Here is a 13,214-nt window from a genome sequence, read left to right on the forward strand (position 1 = left end):
CCCCTTGGACCATCCACCTCCTGGCTGGCTGCTTCATTGAAGCCACGGTGCTCGGGAGCCGCCCCTAAGGCGGGGGCCTGTCCGTGCACCTGCAGACCCCCGGCTGCGGCTCCTGGCTGGCAGCTTTGCCAAAGCTTCCTCTTCCTTCAGGCGCTCTCCTCAGACCTCTGGGAGCTTTGCTCCGGCGGCGGTCCTGCCTCTCCATGGCTCCCTGCAGCCCCCGCTCCACTCGGCTCTCCAGGGCTGCCCATCTATCAGGACACTGCCAGGGCATCCTGCTGCGGGCAGCGCGGTCCTGGGGTAGGGGGTGGGGGTGTGGGGAGCAGCTCCAGTGAAGTAGTAAATCCCAGGTCGGCGTTGGGATTTGGCTGCGAGCCACGGGGGAGTCTGCCTGAGCTGGAGGAAATGGCACTTAGACCCGGAGTACCGCCCCCTGCCCTACAGCCATGCCCACCATGTGAACAGTCATTCCGTTATGGTGTCCAGGCCTAATTTGCATATTACCTCTTTATATATTAGGATAAGCAATGATAAAATACTTCTAACAGGAAATTTTGATTGGCCAGTCATTTTCCTTTTCCCCCAACTGAATCAAAGACAAGACACTGCCAAAATAAAAAAATAAAACAAAATAGTAGAGAAATATGCTAACACTTAACATGCTCTAGTCCTCCCTTCTCAAGACCCCTGTGGATAGTATCAAACCCTATATATGCTGTTTTTTTCTTATACATACATACCTATGATGTATTAGGCACAGTAAAAGGTTAACAATAACTAATAATAAAATATGACAATTATAAAAATATACTGCAATAAAAGTTATGTGAAACTGGTTTCTCTCACAGCAAAATAGCACAAATTTCTTCTTCCTTCTTCACAATTTCACAGATAGAAAATTCATTCTTACTATAGATCTTAGGAATCTCAGTATATGATTTCTTTCTGCATTAAGCCAAAAACTTTCACCTTTTCACTTAAAGGGAGCACTTTACGACTTCTCTTTGGCATATCGGAATTGCCAGCATCACTACTCTTGTGCTTTGGGCCATTATTAAGTAACAAGGGTTCTTTGAGCACTGTGAGATGAACACAAGCACTATGAGTCCGTGACAGTCCATCTGATAACTGAGATGGTTACTAAGTGATTAACAGATGAGTAGCATATACAGCATGGACATGCTGGACAAAGGGGTGATTCAAGTCCTGAGCAGGATGGCAACAGATTTTAACACACACTCAGAACAGCACACAATTTAAAACTGTTCATTTCTAGAATTTTCCATTTAATATTTTCAGGCCATGGTTACCCATAGATAACCGAAACCATGAAAAGTGAAACTGAGGATAAGAGAGGACTACTATATAAATATTTTTATGCTTAAGAAGAAATGTTCAGGATATATACTTCTAAATCCTGAACAGAATTAACTAAAATATTAAATTAGATAATTTAGTTATAATAAAAAAGGGTATTTGGGGGACAACCAGAACTTTTACTTAAAAAGTTCATTGAGCCGAAACCAGTTTGGCTCAGTGGATAGAGCATCGGCCTGCGGACTGAAAGGTCCCAGGTTCGATTCCGGTCAAGGGCATGTACCTTGGTTGCAGGCACATGCCCAGTGGGAGATGTGCAGGGGGCAGCTGATCGATGTTTCTCGCTCATCGATGTTTCTAACTCTCTATCCCTATCCCTTCCTCTCTGTAAAAAATCAATAAAAAATATTTAAAAAAAAAAAAAAAGTTCATTGAGGGAATTTAGGGGACTGGGTGAAAGAGGTGAAGGAATTAAGAAGTACAAATTGGAAATTATTTTATTATGTAAAGTACAGCATTGGGAATGCAGCCAATAATATTTGCCTTAACTATGTATGGAGCCAAGTGGGTACCAGAAATATCAGGGGGGAACACTTTATAAAGTATATGATTATCAAATCATTATGCTGTACACCTGAAACCAACACAAAATAATACTGAAAGTAAAATGTAATTGGAAAAAACACACCAATGTAAGCTTATTTAATGATTACAGTGATCTTAAAATAATTTCTACATATGTATTTGGGATATAATAAAAATAGAAGCCTTTAGAGAAAGGAATAGAAAGGATAATATATATATATATATACTAGAGGCCCGATGCACGAAATTCATGCAAGAATAGGCCTTCCTTCCCCTGGCTGCCAGCACCAGCTTCCCTCTGGCACCCGGGACCTGGGCTGGCTTCCCTCCGGCTGCTGGCAGGCACCCAGGACCTGGGCTTCCCTCGTAGACCCAGCTTACTCCGGAAGGACATCCAGTCTAATTAGCATATTATGCTTTTATTATTATAGAAGATATATATGTATATATATCATATATGTATTTGTTTCTTTGAAAAAACAGCATAAAATCTTGAGAAATAAATAAAACAGCACATTTGAAATTGTCATATATTTATAGAACAGAAATATAAATGCTAGGTAAATTTCTTACCTCTGTCATTAGTATATCCTTAAAATGATCTTTTAGGCTAATAGACTATTTTAATTCACAGCAGGTTGTTCTTTTTCAAAATTAGTAGTTTTTAAATTGTATAACATGTTTTTGCTAAAATATTTATTTTCTGCAGAATGTTTGAATGACTTGGTCTTAAAAACATATCATAAATGTAAACAGTATTAACTCACATGAAATTTAAGAAATAACTTATATTTTGACCTAAAGGCAAACATTTTAAGTTTTTAGAAGACGGCATCATTACCTCAAAAGTAAATCTATTTCAATGAACAACTATATTTCTATTCCCTCCTGAAGTAGAATGATCTACATACAACGACCTACTAGTATGTCACTTTTTCAGTGAAAATGTCCACTGGCATCTCAGAGAATATTACTTTTCCAGCCAGAACTCACCTACTTATCAAATTCACTTTCCCGGAAAACAGCTGATGAAGGAAGCAAACAAAAAAATGGCTTCCATCAGCAAAATATGTACATGAGTTAAAACTCATTCTTCATTAAATCCTTATGTCCTTAATCTCTGAGGTTTTGTAATTATTATTATTCCAAAAAGCTTGGGTTGTGATTCCCCAAGTCACAGCACATTAGAAACAGAGATAAAGATGATGATAGTAACTATAATTTTCTAACCACGTATTAAGCACTACACTGGGAATGGGGGCTAGAAGTGGAGGGAGCATCAGTAATAGATAACTGTACTGAAAGTGACATAAGAAGTCAAGAAACCAACAAGTCTTACTCCATGACCAAGAATCTATAAACCGTATGTCCCAAGAGTATCAGTATACAGTGCAGACTAATGTTTAAAGACAACTTCTTGAAACCTTAAACAAAAGTTGGAAATTTTACAAAGCAAAAATACACATTTTTAAAAAAAGGAGCATGGGCAACGGAACCTAAAGACCTAGATTTGAATCCAAACCCATCACCTAATATATCAATGACCTTAAGCAATTTTTATCTCCCTCAGACTCAGTTTCTCCAAATGTAAAATGAGATAATATTTACCTTATGGCACCATGTTTAGAATCAATGTATGTAAAAGTACCCAGCACAACTCATAAATCCAATATCCACTGAAATACTCGGAAAATTTAACTACCCCAAATAATTTATTCTTTGAGGTAAACAATTTTGTTACTTTTTAAAATTTATTACTTTTTAGATGTTACTCTGTAGTTCATAACTACATAAAGTAAAAAAATGACAAGATTTAAGTGTATAAAGAATGCTCTCAAATCTCATTAAAATCACCTCTTTGACTGGATAAATCCAATTCATTCTTCAGCCTCATTATGAATGGTACCTTCTCTGGAAAGCCTTCTCAAAACCTCTACTTGCACCTGGCTGGTGTGGCTCAGTGGTTGAGCATCGACCTATGAAGCAGGAAGTCAGGGTTCAATTCCCAGTCAGGGCACATGCCCAGGTTTCAGGCTCGATACCCAGTAGGGGGCATGCAGGAGGCAGCTGATCAATGATTCTTTTTCATCACTGATGTTTCTATCTCTCTCCCTCTCCTTTCCTTTCAATAAAAATATAGTTTTAAAAAAACACACCTCTACTTGAATATCTAAGAGACATTTAAAAAGGTATCTCATCTAAAACCAAACCTCCAATCCCCAATTATTATCGCAACCTGCTTCATCTGAAGACCTTCCCTATCTCACAGCTGACTGAAAGATCATCTTTCTATAGTTGCTCAGCCAAAAACCTTGGTGTCATCTTGTCTTCTCTTTTTCTGATATCCCACATCCAATCCATCAGAAAAAGCTTTTGATTGTACCTTATAACATCCAGACTTTGAATGCTACCACCCTTCTCCAAGCCACCACCTTCAATAACTTAGCTTACTCTAAGAGCTTCTGGCCAGTGGTCAAAGCCTTGTTACAATCTACAGTTGACCCTTAAACAACACGGGTTTGAACTGCATGGTCCACTTAGATGCAGATTTTTTTCAATAAATACATACAGAACTGTCAATGTATTTTCTTTTCCTTATGATTTTCTTAATGGGGTCTTATCTCTGGCTTACTTTATTGTAAACACAGTATATAATATATATATATATATATACTAGAGGCCCGGTGCACAAAAATTTGTGCACTCGGGGGGCGGGGGGGGGAAGGGTGTCCTGGATCAGGGTGGGGGTCCCCACTGGGGTGCCTGGCCAGTCTGGGTGAGGGGCTGAGGGCTGTTTTCCGGCTGGCGAGTGACTAAAGCTTCCAACCGCTCCTTGTTTTCTTCTCTCTTTTTTTTTTTTTTCTGGGCCAGCTTTAGCTCTGAGGCCTCGCTGCTGAAAACATAGATACAATGTTGCGGTCCGAGCCCTGCTGAATGGAAGCCCTTTTCTGGGGTTTTGTTTAGCTTCTTATTTGCAACATAGTATATAGTTGCTTAGAGTTGCAACTGAGAGGCTGGCAAGTTAGGCGGAGAACGTTGGAATCTGCAGCAAGCAAGCCTCGTGCTCGCTTCAGTGCCTGGCTGCCGGCCGCCATCTTGGCTGACAGTTAATTTGCATATACTCACTGATTAGCCAATGAAAAGGGTAGCGGTCGTACGCCAATTACCATGTTTCTCTTTTATTAGTGTAGATATACACACACACACACAACATATGTTAATCAACTGTTATGCTATTGGTAAGGTTTCTGGTAAACAGGTTATTAGTAGTTAAGTTTTGGGGTATTCAATGCTATCATGAATTTTTGATTACACAAGGGGTTGGTGACCCTAGCCCCTACATTGTTCAAGAGTCAACTATATTCTTAACTTGGCAACTAAAGTGATACTTTAAAAATATCAGCGAAATTTACTAAAAGCCCTGCAATGGTGCCTCTAAGTCCCACCTGCCCATTACTTCTATCAGTACCTCCTTCTACTCCTCCCCTTCTCCCAAACTCTGCTCCTGTCACATTGGCCTCTGTTCATTGACCTGAACACTCCAGGTATGCTTCCTGCCTCAAGCCCTCTGCTTGGAAGGCTCTTCCCAAAAATATACACATAAGCAACCTTCCTTGTTCTTGCAACCTACCACACCACAGCCTCTTATCCTGTTCTACTTTTTTTTTCCTCCATAACACTAGTCACCTTCTAATACACCATATACTTTATTATGTACTAGGGGTCCAGTGCATGAATTTGTGCACCTTGAAAGGGACTGAGGGCCGCAAGGCTGCGGTGGGCATAGAGGCAGATGTCAGCCTATCCTCTGTGCTCCCGCCTGGCCCCTCCACCATGGCCCCCCCATCTCATCTTCCGGCAGCCCCACTCTAGCCGCCACAGCTCCCACACACTGACTGCGCCGGCCCCGCTCGCACCCGCAGACTGTGTGGAGCAATTGGGGCTGGTGCCAGCAGCGGGTGCGAGCAGGGCTGGTACCATCAGCAGGTGCAAGCAGCAGCTGCTGCCCCTACCTTCCCTTAGGAGCAGGGGGAGGTGGAGAAACCCTGAGGGGCGATCAGGGCTGGCAGCCACTGCTTGCACCTGCTTATTGCGCCGAGCGATTGGGGCCGGCACCGGGCACTGGCAGCGGGTGCAAGCGGCGGCTCAGGCACGGCAGTGGGTGTGAGCAGGGCTGGCACTGGCAGCAGGTGCAAATGCCGGGTGGGACCGCGGCACATGTGAACAAAGAATTTTTAGTAACCACCACAGGCTCACCCCAATGACAGTGACTGGTGCCCCACCTTGGTCTGGCACCCTCGCTTACCTGCTCCACCATCCCACAGCAGCGGATGCCTACCATGTTCCGCGCTCTGCCGCCTGCTGCGTGCACCCCCTGGTGGTCAACGCACGTCATAGCGACTGGTTGTTTGGTTGGTCCGCCATTTGGTCTATTTGCATATTAGCTTTTTATTATATAGGATTATGCTTATTGTTTATCCCCCACCCCCCTATGATCCACACGAGCAGAGACCTTTAAGAGTTTCTTTACTGATATATCCCATGTACCTAGAACAGCACTCAATAAATACAAATTAAATAAAATACATTAGCTACTTCTTTGTGTCTCTTTTAGCATCCTGTGCTTATCCCTATTATATCAGTTAACACACTACGGTAATAGCCTGTTAATTTTCTGCCTCTTCCACTAAAGTGTAAATTCTTTGAAACAAGGGATTTTCCTCCTCATCAACCAGTACTTCCTTACAGTGCCTGACACTTAGTAAGCACTCCATAATATTTAATAAATTGTTGATGAAATAATAAAACCACTGAAGTCAAATGTGTAAGCACCTTTATTACCTCTAAAATATAAACACAATGCTTAAAGCATGACACTGAAGACTGAGTTCTGGGTTCTAGATTCTGTTAGAATTGGTCTGGCTCTAGCACTGACTAGAAGACATTGATGAAATTATTTAAATTATCTACAACTATTTCCTTTTTAGTAAAAATGGGGGCAATGATGTTACCTGCCCCTCATGTGATTGTTATGAATATAAAAGGTGACAGTTCAGAATATGCCACTCCAAAACATGCTGCTCTAGCATATTGACTTTCCAGTTAAGGGCATTCAAAAAGCAAACTAAGAAAAATACTCTGACCTTCCTTCTTTTTCTTAAAGGCAGGAAATGAAATTCCTATATGAAAGCTGTACTCCCTAAACCAAAAGGAAAAGTAACATTGTGATCACCAAGGACAAAAAATTGAAACCCAAAGAATTCTACATAAAAAGACTTTAGTCATGTATCTAAGAGATATAACAACTTGGTAATGATATATAAGAGTTGAGCATAACTAACAGTTCTGTTCAAAGTAAAAGGTCAGTTATGTGATAATAGAAATAAATTTTCTGCTATTTCTTATTAAATAATTCTTATCTTCCTTTAGCCTCCCCACATAGTTTAGTCACTTTTCAACAATTGCCTCTTTGTTCAACCTAATATAAAACAAGTAGGTTTCACCATTTCTTTGGATCTTCATTCCTTATACAGACTCCAATGTCACATAAAACTTGTATTAAATAAGTTTGTATGTTTTTCTCCTATTGATCTGTGTAATGTCAATTTAATTTTCAGGCTCAGCCAAAAAGAATTCTAAGAGGGTAAAGGTAAAGGTAAAAATCTGTCTCTCCTACAAAGAATTGTATGAGTGGTTTGCACATATTAAGCATTTAGTAAATGACATATATTACTTGTTATTACAAATTAAATCGAGGACCTACTATAAATCCTACTTCAGTAACTAAGCTAGAATATTCATTAGCTGATCTGTAGAATCTCTTTAGAGATTCTATTATGTGCCAATAATTTTTATCAAAAATTAATGAGTTACCTAAAATAACTGGTAAGCATTTGCAAAACAAACAAGCAAACAAAAAACAAGTACCTTAACTCTCAACAAAAGTAAGACTCTATTTACATTATCCCAGAATATTTTTAAATATTTCTGGATGTTTGATTCTATAGCCATCTTTAATAACTACCTTCAATGTTTAATAATTTCATGTTTCCTTTAATATGATCAATATACCTAATACTAGAGTTTAAAAATTAAACATCCTACTATTTAGGTAAACTATAGTTACAGACCTATAATAAATATACACATTCTTTCCTCTACTCTGAATAATCTTATTTCCAGGAATAAGGCTTCTGAGAATAAGTTAAATAATTTAAGTATCTAGCTTTCCACCTCTGACTTTAGTCATGTATCCAACAATAGGTATAATCCTTTGGTAATGATATATTAAGAGTTGAGCATAACTAACAGTTCTGTTCAAAGTAAAAGATCAGTTATATAATATTTATTTTAAAACTTACTTTATATTATTTTATAATAGAAATAATTTTTCTGTTACTTTCCTGTCTACTATGATTCCTAAATGGTTTCCTAGTCTACACAGTCAGTTCTTCATCTTATAAAATACTTCTGAAAACTCATTTTTTGTAGTTTGTACCCTCATAAAGAAATAACAAACATACATATTTTACTTAGCCCTCATATGAACAGCAGACAAGAAAACTTAGATAAGCAGTTTAAATGATTGTCCCAAGACAGATGGAGTGACTGCCAGCTTCAGGATTAAAACTAAGAAGCTCTTTATTTCCTTCTTAAATGCTGAGGACTTAATATTGTTTTTATATCACAAGGATCTCTGAACTAATTTAAGAACAATAACTTAATAACTAAAACAATTATCAACAATTATGACAACATATGTAAATCCATTTATGAAATTTATTAAATACAAATACAATTGCTTTATCCAAATATTCCCTGAATAAATAAATCTTATTTACTACTTAAGTTATTTTTTAAGATTTTGTTTAGAATGCCAAGAAACTGAAAGCTTAATATAATTTATCATTTCATTGTCTTCTTAAAAAGCGAATTTCTTTAACCAAAAATCTACAATAAGCATATGAGATGGTTGGATTTGATACTAAACAAAAATACTTTTTCATTCAGAAAAAAAATCTCACAAAGTTAAAACAGTAGTTCCTACTCTAATTGTAAACTTCAACTTCAGTTTGTATTTATAACAGATATATCTGTGAAAAGACAGTGATAAAAAGGAAACACCAAATACTATTATTGCATTTACAGGAAAAAAAGACATACAGTATAACATTAAGAGCTTACTGTGGAGAGTGGGTTTAATCAGGAAGTAGCCATTATCCTTTCGATTCAGAGCAGTGACAGCACTCCAAAACAACAAGCCGTGAAATTTTTCAGTTAAAAGGCATGAAAGAATACCTACTATTGTGTCCTAGCTGTGCTGACCCCATAGGTCACCATATGTCTTTTATCAAAAGCTATCATGAAAACATAATCCAAGTAAGCATTTACAATGCTGTATTTGTTAAAACACCTAAAATCTACCTAACACAACCTCTCTCTCTGTTACTCACAAAACATGGCTGTCTTATTCAGAGATTAGCAATTATTGTAATGAGATACTGTCGGAGAGGGTCAAATAGTACTTCCTGCAGTTTACACATCTTGATTTCCTGGTAAACAAACTGAAAGGCAGGTGGAGCACTTAGATCACCAGTAACCGTGAATGCTCACGTGACAAAACTAAACCAGGTAAGGAGACGTCTTAAGAATTCATTCCTTTCTTAATTTTATTAATGTCAAAACAGACAATAAAGAGTTATGGCTTTCTTTTTTTTTCTTTTTTTTTAAAGGAGGGTTTATTCCAGACATGCATTGGCACAGAGTTTAGAATAAGGAATGCATGAAAAAAATTATTTAATAAGCACGTTTTAAAAATTACTTCTGGCATCTAAATTGTAAAAGCAAGGAAATGCTAACAAGGTTTAAAAAAACTAAGAATAACTGCTTAAAAACAAAAAACCTGCTAAATATAAGGAAAAGTCTTTAAATTGAAACTGCTTCAGGAAAGTGGATAAAAGAAGTCTCTGAATTAAAGAGCAAATTAAATTTTATTCAAAGCATAAGCCTATTCTTATTAGAACAAGCTTCTGCAAAATAAGACTACTTTGTAACTTACGTGGCAGTTTTGAAAAAAAATTTTCAATGATATATTTAAAAAGATTACATAACTTAAAGCTATTCCCATCATCATTTTAAATTCATATTTCAAAAAAGCCACAAAATATTTACCTAAGAGCATTTTCAAAAATTACCTATATTGTTAGTTTGAAAATGAAATTTCCTTATCCTTAATTTTGTTCCCCTAGTTGCTGTTTCTTCACTTTAAAATTTCTAGTAGAGTTGACTGAGGTTTGATTTAAATTAATTAAGGGTAGAAAACAAACACTCTGTGAAAAGGATAAACAAATTCACTACTTTAAATATTTAGGAGATTCTTTTTAATCTAAAATATTGCATTTCTCTTAAAATTTCTATGTATACTAAGTCCATGCATCTCTGTCCTATTATAACATACATGCTTTGATTTTAGAGCAAATAGCTCTTAAAAACCCTTTTTACAATATAGCCATATCAAAACATTTAATTATACTACTTCAATAAAGTTTATATTTGCAAAATAAAATTCTAATATACTTAAATAGAAAACAAAACAAAGTGTCGATAAAATCAATAACAAAAAGAACACCCAAGTAGATAACTGCCAAGAGAACAGAATCTCAGAATAAGTCTCATTACAAATATTTAATGTGTGTCATTTGAAAGGAATACGTATTCAATATGGAACAATATTAATGCAAGTCAGAAATCACCACCTGTACTATGATGACACATGAAATAGCAAATTTCCAGAAAACCATGACTAAGAAATTACTTCCAGTTGGGTTTCTTGGTCAAATTAAATAATTCAAATATCTATAGTTACGTGGAATGCAAAACATAGTCATTTATTTCCTTTATAGAAAATTTAAGATATAATTCCTACTAAACACGTAGTTTTGACTATGTAATTCAAATATCAAAACAAAACAAAATTTTAAATTAGAAAATTATTTCAAATATTCATGACTATCTTAGTTTCCCATAATGGGTCAAATTTTGAAAATAATAAAATAAAAATATAGAGGTAAAGAAAATAAATTTGAAATTTTGTTTCATTCAAGGTAGCTCTTATCAAGAATCAGCAAGTTTGGTATTAAGAATTTACAATTCAAAGAGCAGGGGAAAAACCTAATAGGTAGGTTGCCCTGTGAGTTAGGGGAACCGCCCCCCTCTCCCCACTGAGCTGATAAATGAGAAAATGGCACCTTTTTCTCCATTAGGATAGATTTCAGCCTCACTTGTTCTCTCAGTCAGGCACTCTTGTAGGGCACACTTAGTGCAACAAACTACACCAGATAGCTCTATAAAGTCAAAAACTCCAGAAAGGGTACCCCTGCCCCCCTAACAAGTCTAAGAACTCACAGAAGAGATTAAGAAATTCTTACAAAGGCCCTGGCCAGGTAGCTCAGGTGGCTAGAGCATAGTCAGGGAAACACCTAAGTTGTGGATTAGATCTCTGGTCAGGGCATATAGAATAAGCAAGGAATGAATGCATAAGTAAGTGGAAAAACAAATCGGTGTTTCTCTCTTTCTTTCTCTCAAATTAATAATAGAAAGAAAGAGAGAGAGAGGGAGAAAGAAAGAGAAAGAAAGAAAGAAAGAAGAAAGAAAGAAAGAAAGAGAGAGAGAGAGAGAGAGAGAGAGAGAGAGAGAAAAGGAAGGAAGGAAGGAAGGAAGGAAGGAAGGAAGGAAGGAAGGAAGGAAGGAAGGAAGAAAGAAAGAAAGAAAGAAAGAAAGAAAGAAAGAAAGAAAGAAAGAAAGAAAGAAAGAAAGAAAGAAAGAAAGAGAAAGAAAGAGAGAAAGAAAAAGAAAGAAAGAAATTTGTGCAAAATAAAGAGGGAGGCAGGGGAGGGTACACAAGAAGAAAGAAAATATCTTATTTGCTTGCCTTCTGTGGGCAATAAGTAGGCGTTCATGATTATTTATATCCCATATTATTCCAAAACAAAGATCAAATTAGAAAATACTCTCAATATGATGTATTTTACAAACAAGTACCAAAGCTCTTCCTAATACCCAGAATTGAGAGGAATTTCTTATATACTTTTTAATTCAATATTGGACAATACAATAACTTTCTCAATAGTATCTTTATAAAAATTAAATAATATTTCCTCAGCATAAGCCAGGGTCATAACAATGTAAGGTTACCCAGAAAATAAACCATTTTGCAAGGAAGCCTTATGCAATTTGTCCAATCTAGGTCTTTAAACAAACAAATAACAAGTCCAGAATCTTGTTAAATTCAGTTCATTTTCATATTCCAAACTCATATTTCATTTTCTAAATTGAAGTTCTTCTGCTGCATGAGTAAGTAAAATAGGCATGTAAGCAATAACTGTGGTTCCAGACCAGATGAAGATAGAAGACTGGTGGGTAGGTCCAGACTTTTAAATAGGACCTCTCTTCTTCACTTAAAACAGTTCCTCTCTTCTTCATTGGGGACCTCCTATAATTCTGCACAATTCAAAAGCCTGGGAGCCCAATCCATGATGACTTTTATTCCTACTCAGTTTAGCATTTCTAACTAAGTAGAGAAATCTGACTTAGAGTTTCTAGATTCCTATATTCCCATTCAGTCTGCTCTAATTTTGATTCATTTTAGAGTATGAATCTTTGCATAGGATTTACTTCTTATGTTATTGGTGGGGTGAAATACACAGCAATCTACACTAATAAAAGAGAAACATGGTAATTGGCATACGACCGCTACCCTTCCCATTGGCTAATCAGCATATCCTTATGCAAATTAACTGTCAGCCAAGATGGCGGCCGGCAGCCAGGCAGCTGGAAGCGAACATGAGGCTTGCTTGCTCCAGTGACTGCAGACTCCAACGTTCCCCGCCTCACTTGCCGGCCTCTGAGTTGCAACTCTAAGCAACTATGTACTATGTTGCAAATGTAGAAGCTAAACAAAACACCCTGAAGGGTGTGTGAGCAGCTGCAAACAGCCATCATCCCCTCATCCAGGCTGGCCAGGCACCCCAGTGGGGACCCCCACCCTGAAGGGTGTGTGAGCAGCTGCAAACAGCCATCATCCCCTCATCCAGGCTGGCCAGGCACCCCAGTGGGGACCCCCACCCTGAAGGCTGTGTGACCAGCTGCAAATAGCCATCATCCCCTCATCCAGGCTGGCCAGGCAGCACCCCAGTGACCCCCACCCTGATCCAGGACACCCTTCAGGGCAAACCAGCCAGCCCCCGCCCGTGCACCAGGCCTCTATTCTATATAGTAGTAGGGTAATATGCAAACTGACCCTAACAGCAGAA

General features: G+C 37.7%; 1 protein-coding gene across 17 annotated transcripts in view; it reads right to left on the reverse strand.

Moving 5' to 3' along the window:
* Positions 1–13,214, reverse strand: part of BAZ2B (bromodomain adjacent to zinc finger domain, 2B) — a 331,540-nt gene that overhangs the window by 145,709 nt on the left and 172,617 nt on the right. The window contains exon 1 of one of the 17 annotated variants that reach the window (XM_014534092.1): positions 9,088–9,587. The exons of the other annotated variants lie outside the window; for them this stretch is intronic. The gene's annotated coding sequence lies outside the window, so the exon portion shown is untranslated. Of the gene's footprint in view, positions 1–9,087; positions 9,588–13,214 lie in introns of those variants that run through there. 17 annotated transcript variants of the gene reach the window in all.

Source organism: Myotis brandtii, unplaced genomic scaffold (genome assembly GCF_000412655.1).
Source record: "Myotis brandtii unplaced genomic scaffold, ASM41265v1 scaffold125, whole genome shotgun sequence".
Taxonomy (NCBI): Eukaryota; Metazoa; Chordata; class Mammalia; order Chiroptera; family Vespertilionidae; genus Myotis; species Myotis brandtii.